This window comes from Arachis ipaensis, chromosome B9 (genome assembly GCF_059453495.1).
Source record: "Arachis ipaensis isolate K30076 ecotype BB chromosome B9, ASM5945349v1, whole genome shotgun sequence".
Taxonomy (NCBI): domain Eukaryota; kingdom Viridiplantae; phylum Streptophyta; class Magnoliopsida; order Fabales; family Fabaceae; genus Arachis; species Arachis ipaensis.
The window spans coordinates 23,176,778-23,184,390 of NC_142444.1; the positions used below are offsets into that span (position 1 = coordinate 23,176,778).

Here is a 7,613-nt window from a genome sequence, read left to right on the forward strand (position 1 = left end):
TTACATAAGTATTTCTATCCTTTACTTTATGTTTATTTAATTATTATTTCGAAAACCCCATTACTATTTTATATCCGCCTGACTGAGATTTACAAGGTGACCATAGCTTGCTTCATACCAACAATCTCCGTGGGATTCGACCCTTACTCACGTAAGATTTATTACTTGGACGACCCAGTGCACTTGCTGGTCAGTTACACGGAGTTGTGAACCATGGTATTGGCATCATGTTTTTGGTGCCATTACCAGGGAAAGAAAGAGCAATGAATTTTACATAATTAAAGTGTAATCACGATTCCACGTATCAAGTTTTTGGCGCCGTTGCCGGGGATTGTTTGAGTTTGGACAACTGACGGTTCATCTTGTTGCTCAGATTAGGTAATTTTCTTTTTTTTTATTTTCAAAAATTTTTCAAAAATCTTTCAAAAATTTTCTCATCTGTTTTCGAAAAAAATAAAAATGTTTTCAAAAATATATTTCTCTTCAGAATTTTTAAGAATGAATTCTAGTGTTTCATGAAGCATGTTGAAGCCTGGCTGGCTGTAAAGCCATGCCTGTAGGGCATGTTAGGCTTGTCATGTCTGAGTTACATACTAAAGCTTGGCTGGCTATTAAGCCATGCCTGACCCTTTGATTGGAGCTTTAGAGCATAAGATTCCTGGAATTCATATTAAAATTTTTGAATCCTTATTTTTCTTTTTTCAAAAAATAATTTTCGAAAAATATAAAATAAAAATAAAAAAAATCATAAAATCATAAAAATAAAAAATATTTTGTGTTTCTTGTTTGAGTCTTGAGTCAATTTTTAAGTTTGGTGTCAATTGCATACTCATCTTGCATTTTTCGAAAATTTTCATGCATTCATAGTGTTCTTCATGATCTTCAAGTTGTTCTTGGTAAGTCTTCTTGTTTGATCTTTGCATTTGCATGTTTTGTGTCTTTTCTTGTTTTTCATATGCATTCTTGCATTCATAGTGTCTAAACATGAAAGATTTCTAAGTTTGGTATCTTGCATGTTTTCTTTGCATTAAAAATTTTCAAAAATGTGTTCTTGATGTTCATCATGACCTTTATAGTGTTCTTGGTGTTCATCTTGACATTCATAGCATTCCTGCATACATTCATTGTTTTGATCTAAAAATTTCATGTATTGCATCATTTTAGTGTTTTTCTCTCTCATCATAAAAATTCAAAAATAAAAAAAAATATCTTTCCCTTTTTTTTCTCTCATCAAATTCGAAAATTTGAGTTGACTTTTTCAAAAATTTTTAAAATCAAGTTGTTTCTTATGAGTCAAATCAAATTTTCAATTTGAAAATCTCATCTTTTTCAAAATCTTTTTCAAAAATAAAATATTTTTCAATTTTTTTTAGTTATTTTCGAAAATTTCAAAAATATGTTTCAAAAATCTTTTTCTTACTTTTACATCATATTTTCGAAAATAACATCATCAATTAATGTTTTGATTTAAAAATTTTAAGTTTGTTACTTACTTGTTAAGAAAGATTCAAACTTTAAGTTCTAGAATCATATCTTGTGATTTCTTGTGAATCAAGTCATTAATTGTGATTTTAAAAATCAAATCTTTTTCAAAACCAATTTCAATCATATCTTTTCAAAAATATCTTCTCATCTTATCTTTTTCAAAAATTTGATTTCAAAAATATCTTTTCTAACCTCTTATCTTCTTATCTTTTCAAAATTGATTTTCAAAATTTGTTTCAACTAACTAACTAACTTTTTGTTTGTTTCTTATCTTTTTCAAAACCACCTAACTAACTCTCTCTCTAATTTTCGAAAATATCTTCCCTCTTTTTCAAAATTTCTTTTTAATTAACTAATTATTTTAATTTTTGATTTTAATTTTCGAAAATTACTAACTTTTTTTCAAAAACTATTTTCGAAAATCACTAACTCTTTTTCAAAAATTATTTTCGAAAATTCTCCTTCTCTCATCTTATTCTATTTGTTTATTCATCTACTAACACTTCTCTTCATCTCACATCTCTGCTCCTATCATCATCTTTGTGTTTGGATTCTTCATTCTTCTTTGTTCCCCTCCTTTCTTCCACTAACATAAGGACCTCTATACTGTGGTATAAAGGATCCCTATTATTATTATTATTATTATTATTATTTTCTTTTCTGTGCCCTCTTCTTTGTCATATAAGCAGGAGCAAGGACAAGAATATTCTTGTTGAAGCAGATCCAAAACCTGAAAGGACTCTGAAAAGGAAACTAAGAGAAGCTAAATTACAACAATCTAGAGATAACCTTTCAGAAATTTTCGAACAGAAAGAGGAGATGGCAGCCGAAAATAATAATAATGCAAGAAGGATGTTTGGTGACTTTACTGCACCTAATTCCAATTTACATGGAAGAAGCATCTCCATCCCTACCATTGGAGCAAACAATTTTGAGCTGAAACCTCAGCTAGTTTCTCTGATGCAACAAAACTGCAAGTTTCATGGACTTCCATCTGAAGATCCTTTTCAGTTCTTAACTGAATTCTTGCAGATATGTGATACTGTAAAGACTAATGGAGTAGATCCTGAAGTCTACAGGCTCATGCTTTTCTCTTTTGCTATAAGAGACAGAGCTAGACTCTGGTTGGACTCTCAACCTAAGGATAGCCTGAACTCATGGGATAAGCTGGTCAAGGCTTTCTTAGCCAAGTTCTTTCCTCCTCAAAAGCTGAGCAAGCTTAGAGCGGATGTTCAAACCTTCAAACAAAAAGATGGTGAATCCCTCTATGAAGCTTGGAAAAGATACAAACAGTTGACCAAAAAGTGTCCTTCTGACATGCTTTCAGAATGGACCATCCTGGATATATTCTATGATGGTTTATCTGAGCTATCAAAGATGTCATTGGATACTTCTGCAGGTGGATCCATTCACCTAAAGAAAACGCCTGCAGAAGCTCAAGAACTCATTGACATGGTTGCTAATAACCAGTTCATGTACACTTCTGAGAGGAATCCTGTGAGTAGTGGGACGCCTATGAAGAAGGGAGTTCTTGAAATTGATACTCTGAATGCCATATTGGCTCAGAATAAAATATTGACTCAGCAAGTCAATATGATTTCTCAGAGTCTGAATGGAATGCAAGCTGCATCCAACAGTACTCAAGAGGTATCTTCTGGAGAAGAGGCCTATGATCCTGAAAACCCTGCAATAGCAAAGGTAAATTACATGGGTGAACCTTATGGAAACACCTATAACTCATCATGGAGAAATCATCCAAATTTCTCATGGAAGGATCAAAAGCCTCAACAAGGCTTTAATAATGGTGGAAGAAACAGGTTTAGCAATAGCAAGCCTTTTCCATCATCCACTCAGCAACAGACAGAGAATTCTGAGCAGAATCCATCTAGCTTAGCAAATTTAGTCTCTGATCTATCTAAGGCCACTGTGAGTTTCATGAATGAAACAAGGTCTTCCATTAGAAATTTGGAAGCACAAGTGGGCCAGCTGAGTAAAAGGATCACTGAAATCCCTCCTAGTACTCTCCCAAGCAATACAGAAGAAAATCCAAAAGGAGAGTGCAAGGCCATTGACATAACCAAAATGGCCGAACCCAAAGAGGGAGAGGAGGACGTGAATCCCAAGGAGGAAGACCTCCTGGGACGTCCAGTGATCAATAAGGAGCTTCCCTCTGAGGAACCTCCCCTGTTCACCAATGAACTAAATGCATTGGAAGTACTGAGATTGCCTCAGAAGAAAGAGGATCCTGGAAAGTTCCTCATACCCTGTACCATAGGCACCATGACCTTTGAGAAGGCTCTGTGTGACCTTGGGTCAGGGATAAACCTCATGCCACTCTCTGTAATGGAGAAGCTTGGAATATTTGAGGTGCAAGCTGCTAGAATCTCATTAGAGATGGCAGACAACTCAAGGAAAGAGGCTTATGGACAAGTAGAGGATATATTAGTAAAGGTTGAAGGCCTTTACATCCCTGCTGATTTCATAATCCTAGATACTGGGAGGGATGAAGATGAATCCATCATCCTAGGAAGACCCTTCGTAGCCACAGCAAGAGCTGTGATTGATGTTGACAGAGGAGAATTAGTCCTCCAATTGAATGAGGACTCCCTTGTGTTTAAAACTCAAGGATCTCTCTCTGCAACCATGGAGAGGAAGCATGAACAGCTTCTCTCACTACAGAGTCAACCAGAGCCCCCACAGTCAAACTCTAAGTTTGGTGTTGAACTCCCATATCCAAACTCTAAGTTTGGTGTTGGGAAGTTTCAACAAAGCTCTGAACATCTGTGAGGCTCCATGAGAGCCCACTGTCAAGCTATTGACATTAAAGAAGCACTTGTTGGGAGGCAACCCAATGTTTATCTAATTTTTATTTTCATTGTTTTTCATGCTTTATTAGGTTCATGATCATGTGGAGTCACAAAATAAATAGAAAAATTGAAAACGGAATCAAAAATAGCAGAAGAAAAATCACACCCTGGAGGAGCATCTGTCTGGCGTTCAGCGCCAGAACAGAGCATGGTTCTGGCGCTGAACGCCCAAAATGGGCACCAACCTGGCGCTGAACGCCCAGAGTTGCGTGCAAGGGCATTTTGCATGCCTAATTTGGTGCAAGGGTGTAAATCCTTGAACACCTCAGGATCTGTGGACCCCACAGGATCCCCACCTACCTCCACTCACTTCTTCTCACCCCTCTTTCACATAATCCCATAAACACTCTTCCCCAAAACCATTCACCTATCACCTCTTCCCTATCAATCCTTCACCACTCACATCCATCCACTCTTCCCCATAAACCTACCTCATAAACTCCACCTACCTTCAAAATTTAAAACCAATTTCCCACCCAAACCCACCCATATGGCAGAACCTTAACCCCCCTCCCTCCCCTATATATAGCCCTCCATTCTTCCTCATTTTCACACAACACAACCCTCTCTTCTCTACTTGGCCGAAACACACTTCACCCCTCTTCTCCATATTTTCTTCTTCTTCTTCCTCTATTCTTTCTTGTATTGCTCGAGGGCGAGCAATATTCTAAGTTTGGTGTGGTAAGAGCATAAGCTTTTTGTTTTTCCATTACCATTGATGGCACTTAAGATCGGAGAATCCTCTAGAAAAGGAAAAAGGGAAGACAAAAGCTTCCACATCCGAGTCATGGGAGATGGAAAGATTCATCTCCAAAGCTCATCAAGACCACTTCTATGATGTTGTGGCCAAGAAGAAGGTGATCCCCGAGGTCCCTTTCAAACTTAAAAGAAATGAGTATCCGGAGATCCGGCATGAAATTCAAAGAAGAGGTTGGGAAGTTCTAACAAACCCCATCCAACAAGTCGGCATCCTAATGGTTCAAGAGTTCTATGCCAATGCATGGATCACCAAGAACCATGATCAAAGTAAGAACCCGGATCCAAAGAACTATGTTACAATGGTTCGGGGGAAATACTTAGATTTTAGTCCGGAGAATGCGAGGTTGGCGTTCAACTTGCCAAACATGGAAGAGAACGCACGCCCCTACACAAGGAAAGTCAACTTTGATCAAAGGTTGGACCAAGTCCTCATGGACATATGTGTAGAAGGAGCTCAATGGAAGATTGACTCAAAAGGCAACCCGGTTCAACTAAGAAGACTGGACCTTAAGCCTGTAGCTAGAGGATGGTTGGAGTTCATTCAATGCTCAATCATTCCCACTAGCAACCGGTCTGAAGTTACTATAGACCGGGCCATCATGATCCATAGCATCATGACTGGAGAAGAGGTGGAAGTTCATGAGATTATACCTCAAAAACTTGATGACATGTCATCATGTCATGTTTTTCTATGCCTTTTTCCTTTGGTTTCAATAGGTTTTATGCACTTTCTTGATCCATAAGCAAGCCAATTGGGTAGATTTTCATGTTTCCTTTGATTTAATCAACCATGTATGAATTCATGCTATTTCATGAGGTTTTATGCTATAATTGTCACATATTATGAAAGAATGAATATCTCATAATTTTGAGCATAGCTTTGATGTGTTTGGTTGATTAATGATAGGTGAAGAAAGCTTGAAGAAAGGTTGAAGCAAGAAGGAATGGCTAGGAGTAAAGAGAGGACAATGGAATAAGTGAAAATGAACCAAGAAGCAAAAAGTTGGACCTAAAGTTAGCCTCAAACTTTTGCACAAACTTTTGGGTGAAAAGTTAGCCCCAACGTTAGCCCCCTAACTTGGAGGCTAACGTTGGAACTTGAAAATCAATCCCTGGGTACCAAAAGTTTGTGCCAACGTTAGCCCCCTAACTTTGAGGCTAACGTTGGCATGAAGAAAACCTCCCTGGGCACCAAAAGTTTGCGCCAACGTTAGCCCCCTAACTTTGAGGCTAACGTTGGCATGAAGAAAACCTCCCTGGGCACCAAAAGTTTGCGCCAACGTTAGCCCCCTAACTTGGTGGCTAACGTTGGCACATGAAAATCACAAGGGGAGGAGCAAAAGTTTGCGCCAACGTTAGCCCCCTAACTTGGTGGCTAACGTTGGCGCCACACACCACAACAGCTTGAAGGGGTATACTTCCAACAAGAATAACTTGAGCTACAGAGCTCCAAATGAGGTGATTCAAGAAGCATTGGAAAGTAGGAATCAAGAGCTTTCCAAGCATATATGGCACTGCATGGTGGACACTAAAATTGAGGGAGAAAACTGCCCCGCAATGTGTATAAATGAACATGGTGGCAACATGCAGTGAGGCCACTTGACCTCTACACCTTCGATGGAGTATAACTCGAGCTGTAGAGCCCCAATTGATGTGCTTCCAAAGGCATTGGAAAGTAGATATTCAGGGCTTTCCAACAATGTATAATAGTATGGGGTGGACAATACGTTTGAGTCTCCAGAACTGGCGTTTTCGCCAACGTTTGAGGCAAACGTTACCTCAAACGCTGCACACCAAAGCCAGCGACCATGCCCTCTTCAAATGATCATAACTTGAGTTGTAGATGTCCAATTGAAGTGATTCCAAGTGGGTTAGAAAGCTGACATTCAGAGCTTTCCAACCATATATGATAGTCTATATTGGGCATAAAATTGGCAACATGACAAGAGGACAAAGTTGGCACCATAAATGTGCATAAGGGAGGCCAACGTTGGAGCAAAAGTTAGACCCCTAACTTTTGCCCCAACGTGGATAGCAGCAAATTTTGTGGGCTGATATGAAAAGTTAGACCAAAAGTTAGACCCCTAACTTTTGCTCTAACTTTTGCACCAACTTTTGCAAACTCAACCCGGTTCAATTCGGTTCCTCTTCAAACTCCAAGAGCAATCAACCAAGGCCTCTTTCAACCCAATTCCACCAAGAGCAAAGGCCCATGATCATCACTCAAAGGCACAAGAAATAGATAAAATAGGAATTTCATTTAATTGTAATTTATTTTTAATTTCATTTTCATTTCCATTTTGTAAAGCCTATATAAGGCATCATTTTCATATTTGTGAGGAGGCTGGCTCCACTAGGGAGCACAAGGATTTGAGAGCTCTCTTTAATTTTTTTTTCTTTGTTTTTGAGTCTTGGGTGGAGAATTGAAGGTGTTCTATTTCATTCTCCCTCTGAGATTTCTCTCTGCTTTCTTTACTGCTTAATTGAATCGAATTTTCTGTT

General features: G+C 38.3%; 1 non-coding gene across 1 annotated transcript; it reads right to left on the bottom strand.

Annotated features, from left to right (window-relative positions):
• Window positions 1–2,700: 2,700 nt before the first annotated feature.
• LOC148544020 (small nucleolar RNA R71) lies at window positions 2,701–2,808 on the bottom strand. The gene has a single exon (XR_015901564.1). It is a non-coding gene; the product is annotated as a small nucleolar RNA R71 (small nucleolar RNA).
• Window positions 2,809–7,613: the final 4,805 nt, after the last annotated feature.